We start from the raw sequence: 15,244 nt of genomic DNA on the forward strand, positions 1-15,244 counted from the left end.
ACTGTGCCAATGTTTTAATGTTATTGCTCCATATTATGGTTTTTTGGATTAAAAGAAACAAAAAAATACATTGAAATATCAGCAGGATCAAAACAATGTTACAAGATTTGTATTTAATCACTGATGTGTCTTTCACTTCTCATGTGGAATTATAGGAATTTTTTTTTGGTACAGCATCGAGCATTTATACTGTGAGAAATGTGGATTTTTTTATTTCATATATACATTTGTAATAAAAACGGACTAAAAGTAGTCATTCAATAACTGTAAAAAATAAGACAGGACTAAATATAAGCTCGCTAAGGTGGGAACATATATAAAAGGCATTTTGATGGGATTAAAGTATTGTTAATAATATGCAATATACAATATATATTACAATTATGGGATTTGCAAACATGCAATGCTATATATACACACACACACAGTATATATAGATAGATGTAAATCTCTATTTGTGTGTGTATGTGTGTGTATATTATATATATATATATATATATATATATATATATATATATATATATATATATATATATATATATACACACACATATATATACACACACACATATATATATACACACACATATATATATACACACAGACACACACACATATATATATATATATATATCTAGATGTAAATCTCTTTGTGTGTGATATATATATATATATATATATATATATCACACACAAATAAAGAGATTTACATCTATATAGATATATGTATGTATATCTATATAGATATATATAGAACTATTTGTCATAATATTATTAACAGTAATCTAGGGGAGCAGGAGAGTCTTCTGTTGTAGCTAGAAAACAAATTACATTTTACAGCTACAAATCATACATATAACTGTATACCAAATACTACCACCACTGTAATGCAGATCTATATATTATTTCTAAAATCTGCCAACTCCTGCTCTATGATATTTAACTTGAAAAGTATAGCTCTAATATTTATGCCTGTAGCCTACTTATCCTCACTTTATATAAGATAGTATAATTTACCCTTATATAAAACTAACATTAATTTGCCATCATTCCGTTTAATCACATCCCTCTCTGTGCCATGTGGGCTCACAATCTTCTTTCTAATTTATCATACAAATAAAAATGAAATGAAACTATGAAAATATTAGACATTAACTTTTTCTGCATACACATGAAAATTCCTAATTTCCTCGTGCTTCCATAATTAATCCTAATACATTAGGACTAGTTTCACACACTATAGCCTCGACACGTTTTTTTTTTTTTCCATAATTAAAAACCCCCCCAAAAAAAGGATTTCAAAGAAAGGAAAAGTATAGGATCTTTTCTTAAGATAGAAGGGAAAGAAATGCTCCATGCCCAATGCTTGTGTTACCACTTCCTGACTTTTCAGATTTATTTTGCATTTCTTTGCCTACAAACATTTCTTGCAGAATTCCACTTGCCCTACCTATATACAGTTTCTATATTGCAGGGTTCATCTCTACATTTTGTAGATGCAGTTTTTCTATGTGATTTAGTAGTATTAAAACACTTTAGCATCAGAAACTCTTTAATGAAAATGCAAATGAAGCTATAAGTAGAAGCCCAACTAAAAAGAGAGAAATGGAAAAATATTTTAAGAAATAGTTTCTAGGGCATATCTCTGTGAGACTAAGGCTAAGTTCACACGTTGCGTTTTTTTCCTGCAGTCAAAACCTTCTCTCTTGGCAGTAAAGAAGCAGCGTCAAAAAAAGCGGGTTTTGCAGAGTTTTTTTTGTCAGGGTACATTTGTCTCTTGTAGATGCTGATAAAGTTTAGTGCATAAAAAAAGAACATGATTCAACTTCCTCAGGTTTTTGCAACAAAAATGCAGCAAAACCTGATACCAGTATTTTTTGCTGCAAAAACGCTGAAAGAAGTGACATGCTGCATTTTGCAAAAACACAGCAGTTTGACAAAACAGCCAGGTAAAAAAAAAACAGTATGTGTGCAAGAGATTTCTGAAATCTCATAGACTTTGCTGGTACTGTAAAATGCAGCTTAAAATTTGCATGTAAAAGCAGCAAAAATGCAATGTGTGAACATAGCCCCAGAGACTATCAAAGCTCTTGCTCATTCAAAGAGTTTATAAATAGTCATATTAAAGCTGGCCTGGGAGACTCAGTGTCCGAAATATACTGCAAACCAGGCAGATGTCATTTCTTATGATCTGGACCACCTTGAATCTACATATTTACTGGTCCGAGGTCCTAGACATTATAAATTCTACATTCCATATTATGGTTCTGAAGGACCCGATAGTTTTTATTTTACATGATCCACAGTGCTGTACACTGGCTCTTATATGCAGCTCTGTCCAATGGGAAATTTCTAAAAAAAAAATAAAATAATAATGGACCCCATCTACCTTAGAGAGGAGGCCCACTTAAATTGGAGAAACTGCAGCTGGACACCTTGGTCTTTTGGTTCTAACCAGAGATAAGCTCCTGGGTCTGTCATTGACAATGAGATTAGTGTAGTGGAGTATAATATACCACTAAGGTAAAGGTAGCAACTCATCACGTAAAAGCTGACAATCAGTTCAGTGCCTTAAAGCTGTGTGCTGTTTCAGTTTCAGTCTCTTTTATAAGCTGAGATACATTTACATAAGTTACTCTGTAAAGTTCATTCTTCTGGATGTCATTTAGATTTCAGCTTCTGATTTTACTATTTAGTGCATAGCCTGGGAAAGTATATGTGCAGGAAGTGGGGCAAGGAGGGGGAATCTTGGTTTCTTTTCTTTTTGTTTGTTCTTTGTACTATTTCTTAAGTATTTATTTCTAAAATCTATTTGATGAAAAAGAACATGATCAGAAACTGAACAAATGACTATGAAGGAGATGAAATACTCATTGCCATGCAATCTATGTGACTACGTGAACTTTGGAACTGTTTTTTTTTTTTTACTTTCCAAGCAGTGATCTCAACAGCACCAACGGTTAGTATTTTAATGACTTGTCATTTCCTGCTCTGATAAAGATTCTCATGTTATTTTACCAACAATTTCCTTGAGGCTGCACCAATAGCAGGATGCCATCATGAATGAGTCAGAATGGACCTCAGACTTCAATAGCCTGACTCACCAAACAAGGTCGAAATACCCTGGAGAGAAACTCCAGCCCCAGGTGCTTCTGGCTTTGAGACAGCTCACATTCACACTCTCATACCTTCTTTAAATGCATGTTAAGAACATGTTTTATTTCTTGAGATCCAGCAGGGTGATGAATAAATAAGTTGGCAGTACCAGCCAGAATATTACCACAAAATAGCATTTCTGTCTAAATGAACAGTTTGTCCTATGGGCGCCTGTAGATGTGCACCTCTACTTATGTGAGTTGCTCAACAGGGGAAAACTACCAGGAAACCAATTCACTTACTGTTTACCAAGAGGGGAAAAAAAGGAAATATTCACAACATGTCCACAGATAATTACTGCTCACAGTGACCCGACTGTGGAGGTACCCAACATAAGGCTATTCTAAGCTGTGCTGGTAACCAGCACAGTCATCATAAAGTTCTAAAAAGAGGGGGTTCACATGGGGGCCACTAAGTGTGACAAAACCCTTGCATCTAAGGAGTTTCACAGTCAAAATCAGAATTATTGTAATTTACTGCCAGATACCTTTGATGATGAGGCGGGCACAGAAGTCACCTCCCCACTTAAAGGGTTGTCACACAATTACAACCTATCACCTGTCTAAAGTATAGGTGATAAGTTGCTGTATGCTGGTCCAACAATCACAGACGGACAGTGTTCCTCACATTGGAATAGAGCAGCAGTCTGTTCAAATGTATATACACAAACACACACATATTATATATATATATATATATATATATATATATATATATATATATATATATATATATATATATAGTCTATTGGACGGACCACGATTGCTGCGTGCTACAATTGGCTGTCAGTCCCACAGACATGTAGCAGCAGTTTAGCATGCGCACTGACACGCAATTCAGACAGCATATATATCTGGATCCTCATTCTTGTTAATAGGGTGTCTCCACACTGGGACTGCACTATCAGCAGCAGCTTGTTATCTATCTTAAGGCCCCCATACACTTTAGACTAATGCCGTTCGAACGCTTACAGAACACCATCATATTCTACAGTGCTTTACAGACATCGTCACTGTACCCATTAGGGAATCTAGATTGTGAGCTCCATCAGTCTTTGGAATGTGGGAGGAAACCGGAGAACCCAGAGTAAACCCACGCAAACACGGGGAGAACATACAAACTCCTTGCAGATGATGTCCTTGGTGGGATTTGAAACCAAGACCCCAGCACTGAAAGGCTGCAGTGCTAACCACTGAGCCACCGTGCTGCCCACACATTACATATACACACACATGCGTACACTCAAAAAATGCTGCACAATACAAAACGGATATAGCAACAGAGGGCAAGCCTCAGGGTACTGACTCAGTATCCTCCATACACATACTGTACTTGAAAAATGGCAGAACGCCAGACGTGAGACAGTGACAAAAATAAAAAAATAATGAATAACGACCACATTTTATGTATGCACGGCTCTTCAAAGTGCGGCCTGAGAAACGCTCAGAGTTTAAAGAGCTGAGAAGTCACACATACATGGGTGAATAAAGACCAGGGATTTTTTTCCCCCCACTATCTCAAGTCTGGAGTGCTGCCAGTTTTGCTGTGTATAATATAACATATACATATATATCTATATATAATTTATTATATATACACTGCTCAAAAAAATAAAGGGAACACTCAAATAACACATCCTAGATCTGAATGAATGAAATATTCTCATTGAAAACTTTGTTCTGTACAAAGTTGAATGTGCTGACAACAAAATCACACAAAAATCATCAATGGAAATCAAATTTATTAACCAATGGAGGCCTGGATTTGGAGTCACCCCCAAAATTAAAGTGGAAAAACACACTACAGGCTGATCCAACTTTGATGTAATGTCCTTAAAACAAGTCAAAATGAGGCTCAGTATTGTGTGTGGCCTCCACGTGCCTGTATGACCGCCCTACAACGCCTGGGCATGCTCCTGATGAGGTTGCGGATGGTCTCCTGTGGGATCTCCTCCCAGACCTGGACTAAAGCATCCACCAACTCCTGGACAGTCTGTGGTGCAACGTGACGTTGGTGGATGGAGCGAGACATGATGTCCCAGATGTGCTCAATCGGATTCAGGTCTGGGGAACGGGCGGGCCAGTCCTTAGCTTCAATGCCTTCATCTTGCAGGAACTGCTGACACACTCCAGCCACATGAGGTCTGGCATTGTCCTGCATTAGGAGGAACCCAGGGCCAACCGCACCAGCATATGGTCTCACAAGGGGTCTGAGGATCTCATCTTGGTACCTAATGGTAGTCAGGCTACCTCTGGCGAGCAAATGGAGGGCTGTGCAGCCCTCCAAAGAAATGCCACCCCACACCATTAGTGACCCACTGCCAAACCGGTCATGCTGAAGGATGTTGAAGGCAGCAGATTGCTCTCCACTGCCTCTCTAGACTCTGTCACGTTTGTCACATGTGCTCAGTGTGAACCTGCTTTCATCTGTGAAGAGCACAGGGCGCCAGTGGCGATTTTGCCAATCCTGGTGTTCTGTCACAAATGCCAAGCATTCTGCACGGTGTTGGGCTGTGAGCACAAACCCCATCTGTGGACGTTGGGCCCTCATACCACCCTCATGGAGCCGGTTTCTAACCATTTGTGCAGACACATGCACATTTGTGGCCTGCTGGAGGTCATTTTGCAGGGCTCTGGCAGTGCGCCTCCTGTTCCTCCTTGCACAAAGGCGGAGGTAGCAGTCCTGCTGCTGGGTTGTTGCCCTCCTACGGCCCCCTCCACGTCTCCTGGTGTACTGGCCTGTCTCTTGGTAGCGCCTCCAGCCTCTGGAAACTATGCTGACAGACACAGCAAACCTTCTTGCCACAGCTCGCATTGATGTGTCATCCTGGATGAGCTGCACAACCTGAGCAACTTCTGTGGGTTGTAGAGTCCGTCTCATGCTACCACGAGTGTGAAAGCACAACCAACATTCAAAAGTGACCAAAACATCAGCCAGAAAGCATTGGTACTGAGATGTGGTCTGTGGTCCCCACCTGCAGAACCACTCCTTTATTGAGGGTGTCTTGATAATTGCCAATAATTTCCATCTATTGTCTATTCCATTTGCACAACAGCATGTGAAATTGATTGTCAATCAGTGTTGCTTCCTAAGTAGACAGTTTGATTTCACAGAAGTTTGATTTACTTGGAGTTATATTCTGTTGTTCAAGTGTTGCCTTTATTTTTTTGAGCAGTGTATATATATTTACACACACACACACACACATTATATATATATATATATATATACAGCCAAATAAAAAAATTACCGGTGTATGTGTATGCATCTATCTATCTACCAGTGTAAAGTTATTAGTCAGTAGATGGCAAGTAACAGTAACGTCTGCCATTTTCACGGTGTCTGAATACACAGGTATGACGAAGTAGTGACTGCACGGTGCACATTTCATGCTCTATTAATTTCTGATGTCAGACAAAACTGGAAAATCTTATTCTCATTGAAAACAAAGAGGAAACAACTAAATAAACTGACGGTTGTGTTTTGTTCAATTTATAGACACTAGATATATAATCTGCCTGACATTTTTAAAGTTGCACCTCAAGGATACTCCATATAACCTTCAAAATCTCATAAAATCATAAGAATGTGTCATTTACAAATCATTGTATAGAAGTTTATAAGAAAGGGGTGTTATTCTTTGAAGATGGACCTGCCATATAGTGGCATTCCTAACCTAGCACCAGGTGTGTTGTTGACGGCACAAGCCCTCCGCTGCTTAAGAACGAAGCTATATCCAAAAGAAATGAAATATATCCCCATATCCGCAAACAAGGCATACAGCATGTGATGATTATAAATATATACATACACACACACACACGACGATCCTCATATACATGACGCATACATGTATATGAGTGTCATGCATATGTGTATAATATTATATACATATACATGACACTCATACATGTATATGAGGATTGTCGTGTGTGTGTATGTACAGTACAGACCAAAAGTTTGGACACACCTCATTTAAAGATTTTTCTGTATTTTCATGACTTTGAAAATTGTACATTCACACTGAAGGCATCAAAACTATGAATTAACACATGTGGAATTATATACTTAAGAAAAAAGTGTGAAACAACTGAAAATATGTCTTATATTCTAGGTTCTTCAAAGTAGCCATCTTTTGCTTTGATGACTGTTTTTCACACTCTTGGCATTCTCTTGATAAGCTTCAAGAGGTAGTCACTGGAAATGGTCTTCCAACAATCTTGAAGGAGTTCCCAGAGATGCTTAAACTTGGACTCATCAGACCAAAGCACAGATTTCCACTGGTCTAATGTCCATTCCTTGTGTTCTTTAGCCCAAACAAGTCTCTTCTGCTTGTTGCCTGTCCTTAGCAGTGGTTTCCCAGCAGCTATTTTACCATGAAGGCCTGCTGCACAAAGTCTCCTCTTAAAAGTTTTTTTAGAGATGTGTCTGCTGCTAGAACTGTGTGTGGCATTGACCTGCTCTCTAATCTGAGCTGCTGTTAACCTGCGATTTCTGAGGCTGGTGACTCGGATAAACTTATCCTCAGAAGCAGAGGTGACTCTTGGTCTTCCTTTCCTGGGGCGGTCCTCATGTGAGCCAGTTTCTTTGTAGCACTTGATGGTTTTTGCAACTGCACTTGGGGACACATTCAAAGTTTGCACAATTTTTCGGACTGACTGACAATTTACAATTGTACTGACTGTACAATTTTCAGAGTCATGAAAATACAGAAAAATCTTTAAATGAGGTGTGTCCAAACTTTTGGTCTGTACTAATTATATATATATATATATATATATATATATATATATATATATATATATATATATATACACACACATATACACACACACACACACACACACACACACACACTCACATATGACGCTCATACTCACCTGCATTGGGGGTGATAACCAGCCAGAGGACTGCTGCAAATTGTGATAGGCTGCTACAGTCAGGTGACTTGAACCTCAAGTCATGGGATGCCTTTCTGACTATGTGAAGTTCAAGTCACCTGACTGTAGCAGCCTATCACAATAAAAAAAAGTAATGGACATATCACTACAAATAAATTCCTAAATACTTAGCAAATCCCAATTGTTTTGTTTAAGGAGGTAATCTCTATAGCATTAAAATGGATATCATCTTGTTACATTGACAGAAAGCTGTCCTACAATTTTAGGACAGGTGTCTGTGAGCATGTGCAGTAGGAAATTCAGGTGCTGTGGCCTAGAGACACCTATACCATTTAGTGCATACACCAGTGTGAGCAACCACCTTATCTCAGAACTCCTGGCATCTCCAGTATTAGATAAGAATGACAGGGTGGACAGCAGTGTGAGCAGCTTCTTCTTTCCTCAGCAACCTTGGTATCTCCAGTATTTGATCAGAACGACAGCCAGGACAGCAGTGTGAGCAGCTTCTTCTTACCTCACAACTCCTGGCATCTCCAATATTAGATCCGAATATGGAAGAACATGAAAAGGAGAGGACGCAGCTTCCTACTGCATATACTCACAATCCTACTAGCATCACAGGACAAGTGGCTGCCAATTTAATTCTATAGTGATTGTCTCCCTAGATAAACTGATTGTGATTTGATAATTAAAAGTATTTAGGAATTTATCATGAAAATTTCCTTGTTTATTTATTTCTTTTCTATTCTTGGAAAACCCTTTTAAAAGGACCCATCAGCTGATTCTAGATTTTCTCACTTCTTAGCACTAAAAATCAATATTTGCAAGTAATCTCCGGGCTTTATTATGACTATTTTAACTATGCCATGAAAGTTACTGTCGGGGAATAGGGAGAAAGCAACCAGCCTAGTACAAATACTACGCAATGTTATTACCAGAATATGTGGCTGACGTACTTCAGCTGTGAGAACAGCATGAAAGCTCATAAATTACATTATTAGCTGCTGTGATTTCTCAATAAAAGAGTACATGCGCTTCCCGGGAAAATAAGTAAAATACAGAGTATTTTCTGGAAAGTGCTACCAAAAGGTACATTGAAAATAGAGAAGAAAATATTATACTCCTGCTCTTCTGACAGATACTGGAATGGCTACCAGCTATTTGTTCACATGACGTTACTGTATTTATTTTACCACTTCTTGGGCAGCTCTGATCCCCTTTCCAGTTATAATTTTTGCTTTCTTTCCAGTAACCAGAGAGGTAAGCTACACTGGTCTATCTGGCTTAGCTGATGTCATCCGGGCACAATGGGCAAATTCATGCCCACATAAGTCAGCAACAAAAAGCCAAAGCTCTACGAAAATGCAGAGCAATAGCAATTATGTTCAGGAACAATAATAAAGATTTCCTACTTCACAAGCATAAACTTATTTATTGACTTTTCCTTCATCTCTTTACATTCCCAACAGAAACAACTACTTTTCTTATATGCAAATATTTATTTTTTTTAACTCAAATGTTTTACATGTATAAAAATACCAAAAAGGAGAAAAAGAAGGTGAATCAGTTTCTAGAATGAAGCATCAGCTAAACAAAGTACTGTTTGCTTGTCTATGTGTCAAGTATGGATGTCCATAGGGATCTATGTCCACATCCTGTCCATATGGACCAGGCATCTGTTAACAGAGCTCCCCCTACAGCTATAGCTTTTGACAGCAGCAATCAGACTGAAATTAAAGGGACCACTTCTTTACAAGTTATAGTTAATGGGCTCATGTTGGTTTAAGAAAAAAAAAATCTTTAATCGCCTCCCAAGCAGGCACCGCCTTTCCACATGTTAATGGCGGGTCAGCTGGCATCAACATCCAGCAGGGGGCGTCATGTGACCCTTTGCCGCCAATCAGCGGCCGCAAAAGGTTTTTAATTGTATAAATTGGTGCCATGTAATTATTTTGGATCAAGAACATCTATAAATTCACGTGCAGCACATTTTTTGCATGAAAGGGCGCGGTGCAGTGGAATGTTCAGAGACAAAATGCAACAGCTGACTATGAAGAACATATCGCCTTGTCAGTCCGGCCTCATGTCATGTCACCTTCTGATTCATTTGAAGACCGAGCTTGTTAAGTAACCGTGAAGATGTAGGGGTCACAGCTGCTTCCACTGTTCCTCAAGACAATGCTTAGGTTGTGTGCACACGTTAAAGCAGTGATGTAGCCTTTTATTGCCAGAATTTCACTATATTTTTGCAGACAAAGCAGTCTTCAGAAAATTGTGGCAAAATTGAAATCCATATTTTTCATGACTAGCAATAAAAGATTCATCAAGACAAGCGATCTTCATGTCGGTCTTGATGAGGGGACGGGGTAGAGTGCGAGGCTCCAGATTCATTTAGAGACGCACACCTTTTAATGAATCAAAAGCGTCTGACGAGTGGTGTGCGCCTCGCCACAAATCTTACCCCAGCCCCTGTTGCAGTAAGATTGGTGGTATAGCAAACGCCACCGCTCACCATGAATTTGATGTCCGGCGGTCATCGCGCCCCCGTTACGCCCATTTTGTTAAGAGGAAGCAAAGATTTGCGCGCACTCTGCCGGATTTTGAGGTGCTGATGTGATAGGCAATCGGTGCCTGAATCACAATGGGAAATTAATTCATCGCACACTCAGATGCTATAGATGCAAGTTTCCTTTATTACAGTCAAAATAGAAAATTTAGCCACGTTCTCAAAGCGACAGTAGACGTTTCGGCCAGTAATTCGGCCTTATTCATTAGGTCGCTACTGTAAGAATGAACAAAATAAACAAGGCATCAGAAAGGTAGTACAGTCAAATGTATAAAATATAAATACCATAAATATACAGTGTATATATACTTATACATTTTTTTTGTGAACCCAATAAATTCAATAAAATACTGTGAATTCAACCCCACGCATTCAAGAATATACTTCTTTGTACCTTTGATGCTGTTATGCATCTCTTATGTAGTGTCAGTATTTCATACAGTTCATTATTCTAGGCAGAATTCTTGGACTAGATTGCTTTCTTCCAGTGTGAAATATTTGGGTATTATAGGATAAAAAAAATACCCTAGTGAGTAGACAACTAGATATTTTAGGCCGACGCTAGAAATAAAGTGAAGTAAAATAGTAATGTCTTTTGGAAGGATTCCAAGTTAGCAGGGAGTGAATTGCATTTCTCCAAAGCAGAGCGGCTGACACTAGCGTCACTCCATACCATGCCCAATGAATAGAGCCTATCTTACAGAGCAAAGATCAACTCTGTGTGGGTGGAAAACTATCTCATTCATGCAATTGTGCAACACAGTGACTGTGCGTGAGTGTCACCCTGTACAGCAATGTGATAAAAAGGAGTGGCCAGGAAATATACTGGATTAGAAATACATTCTTGGCATGTACTGTGAAAGGTTTTGATAATTGAAGAGGGTGAGACTGCCCAGGATTTAAAGGGGAATTGCTCAAAAACTTAAATTCAATTAAAATATTCTTCCTAAAGTAGCCAAGTAACCCCACCTCTTTTGGGATTATAGAAATCAAATCATTTTTAAGAAATGTCCATGAAGAAAAAATTGTTAAAAATAAAGAAGTAGTTTATACTCAGCCACCGATCTGGTGGTTCAGGCAGTCTCTTTATACTTTCTGCAGCAATAACGTGATTAGATGCACGTGACCTCTGCATGGCGGCATTGACAGCATGTGATTGCCGAGACCATTGGCTGCAGCAGACAAGTACATGTGACGTTTTAGGCATTTTATTTTATTTTTAGCCATTTTTTTAGGCATTTTATTTCTGAAAGTAGTAAACAGAGACTGGTAGGGACCACCAGAGTGAGAGTTGGTGGGTATATGTTTCTTCTTTATTTCATACTAATTCTTTTCTGCAAATTTTCTGAAAATATTGGAAAACCCCTTTAAGATCAATAGAATTTGACTAGTACCTTTAAAGGGAACCAGAAAAACATTAATAACCAGCAGATATGGGGATAATCTGCAGGTTAATAGTGTTACTAACCTGCCCGGTGCCTGCACACTCTTGCGAGAAAATTAACTTTATTCTCCCTGGCACCGTTCCAGTTTCAGTCACGGGGGTGGCGCAGGCAGGTCCAGTCAGCGCTCAGAGTATACAGAGCTGCGGCTGTAACCGCACCCCTGGCCCTGACTGAACAGCCGGCCCCAATGCAGAGGGCGTGTCAGTCAGGGCCAGGGGTGCGGTTACAGCTGAACCAGCGCCGGTGCTGCTCCCGTGACTGAGACCGGAACACTGCCGGGGGAGGGGGGGGGGGGGGGGGGGGGGGATAAAGTTGATTTTCTCCCAGCAGCGTTCAGCTAAGTGCGGATGCCGGGCAGGTTAGTAACACTATTAACCTGCAGATTAAACCCATATATGCAGGTTAACAGCATTTCTGGTGACATGTTCCCTTTAAGATATGTAAGCTACATAACACATGAGTGCTTTATTTGTCAGTATATTGTACACATTTTCTGGTTATGTTTTACCACCTATTTTCAATCACATGGTGCCAAAGAATACATCACAGCCAGGAAAAACTCAGACTATTCCATCTAAATGACCTTATAAATGAAAAATATTAAAATTTGAGAGTCTTCAGTGGTTGATATCTTTTGCAAGCTTCACGTCACTTGTCTTATTTCCGGCACTATTCCCATGTCCTGTTGCATATAAATATGTGACTCTTCAGAGTTCCTGTTATACTGAGCCTGATGAAGAGACCTGAGTAGTCTTGTTATCTTGCTATTTGTTACCATCTTTTCAGTTAATCATTAAAAGGTATCAACCACTGAGGACTCTCAAATTTTACTGGCTAAAAAGGTACAAAGATATATTTTTTCCCATATAAACGAACCGTTTTATTTCATCACACTAAAGTTTCATGTAGCTGTCATTTCCATGTATTATTTTCAGTTCCTCCAGAAGTTACTACATCGGCACATGTGATTGCTCATGTGGAAATCAAGGCTGCACGTAAAAATTACCTTCATTTTATTGTCTGTATGTGATTTTCACAAAGGGGCCAATTTATCACGCTGTTTTCACCAGAATTACGGCATAAACTGCTAGAAACATCCCAATTTGCAACTTTTGACGTTTTTAAATCAGTCGGACAGCTTCACTTTGAAAAATTTGTCTGTCCAACTAATAATAATTTACACCACAAAAGTGGCTTAAGTTACAACAGAAATGTACGCCAGCCTCTGCTTGATCTACATTTCAGGGGGTGGCGCAAGAGAATTCAAACATGGGCTAAATTCCTTAAAAGGCACATGCCTCTTATTAAATATGGAGCATCTTACTCCAGCGCTACATTCATTAAGAAAGGCGTATAAAACGTCAGTCTTAATTAATTGGGGCCATACTGTATCATACAAGTGAAATGAGCGAGGCTGTGCATGTCTAGTCAGAATGTGGCTGGGAGTATTCATATAGCATACTTGCGGTTACATGACCGCTCAGTCTCAATGCCGGCACCGGGGAATCCTCACAGCACATGCTGCAAGCGAGAATTCACAGGTGTACAGTCACAGAGTGACTGCAGATTTTTGTGATAAACCCGGACAGCCCCTTTAAAGGCTTTAAAGACAGCATGATTTCATCACCCAAACTATTTATATGCGTATGTAAGTTTTTAAAAGACAAGTCCAGGAATACCTTTACATGGACAGCCCATTCCTCCGTTTACTGAGAAATCAGTGCTTGAATTTATATGCAAATGAGACTGAAGGTAGATCTGAAGCCTCTGTCACTCGGTTTCTATTACCTGCCCAGCGCCGCCTCTTCCTGCTTAGTGGCATCAGTCTTGAAGGAGGAGCTGTGGCTGGGTGAGGAATAGAGCTGGAGTGACAGAGGCTTCAGGTTCAAGAACTGATTTCTCAGTAACAGAGGAACAGACTGATCATATAAAGGTATTGCAAGACTAGTCTTTCAAATAGCTACATTGGCATATAAATAGTTTGGGGGTGAAATCCTCTGACATATTCCCAGTAAAGCACACATGCAAACTCTGGCCCATGGGCCAAATCTGGCCTGCAGGGTGGTTACATTTGGCCCAAGACACCAGAACCGCCACCTCTATGTGGGGCCATTATTCTGTATGGAGGACTATGTGGGGCCCATTATACTGTATGGAGGACTATGTGAGGCCCATTATTCTGTATGGAGAACTATGTGGGGCCCATTATTCTGTATGGAGGACTACGTGGGGCCCATTATTCTGTATGGAGGACTACGTGGGGCCATTATACTGTGTGGAGGACTATGTGGGGCCCATTATTCTGTATGGAGGACTATGTGGGGCCCATTATTCTGTATGGAGAACTATGTGGGGCCCATTATTCTGTATGGAGGACTATGTGGGGCCCATTATTCTGTATGGAGGACTACGTGGGGCCATTATACTGTATGGAGGACTATGTGGGGCCAATTATTCTGAGTGGAGGACTATGTGGGGCCAATTATTCTGTATGAAGGACTAGGTGGGGCCACTATACTGTATGGAGGACTAGGTGGGGCCCATTATTCTGTATGGAGTACTAGATGGGGCCCATTACTCTGTATGGAGGACTAGGTGGGGCCCATTACACTGTATTGAGGACTAGGTGGGGCCAATTATTCTGTATGGAGGACTAGGTGGGGCCCATTATTCTGTATGGAAGACTAGGTGGGGCCCATTATTCTGTATGGAAAACTAGGTGGGGCCCATTACTCTGTATGGAGAACTAGGTGGGGCCCATTATTCTGTATGGAGGACTATGTGGGGCCCATTATACTGTATACTGGTAGGCCAGCGACTTTGTCCAAGTTTTTCATTTTGTCCCTCTGTGTGTGAGTTTGAAAGCCCTGCAAAGGGATTGTACCAAGTTTGGAAGTTATCCCCTACCCTGTCCCAAAAACCATGAATGGCATGGTGGTTGATCATGTGCAAGTATACTCTATTCATTATCTATGGGAGAGCTGGCTCTAGTTGCTGATAAGTTTGCAACATATAAACCTATTAGGCAAGTGTGAACATTATGTCAACTAACACACTTATTTAGTGCTTACAAATTACTATTACATCTTAGAATGCCAGGTCATGGCTGTATGCAATAATACACCCTTTATTCAGCTCAGAACTGTTTTTTGTGCAGACACATTTCTGGGCAAATC

The 15,244-nt window shown here is 39.8% G+C and overlaps 1 protein-coding gene across 3 annotated transcripts in view; it reads right to left on the reverse strand.

Moving 5' to 3' along the window:
* The window catches only part of VMP1 (vacuole membrane protein 1), a 169,302-nt gene that overhangs the window by 6,534 nt on the left and 147,524 nt on the right, over positions 1 to 15,244 (reverse strand). The window lies entirely within an intron of this gene.

This window comes from Phyllobates terribilis, unplaced genomic scaffold, assembly GCF_046119375.1.
Source record: "Phyllobates terribilis strain yellow unplaced genomic scaffold, ASM4611937v1 Scaffold_2__4_contigs__length_985480577, whole genome shotgun sequence".
In the NCBI taxonomy this organism is placed as follows: domain Eukaryota; kingdom Metazoa; phylum Chordata; class Amphibia; order Anura; family Dendrobatidae; genus Phyllobates; species Phyllobates terribilis.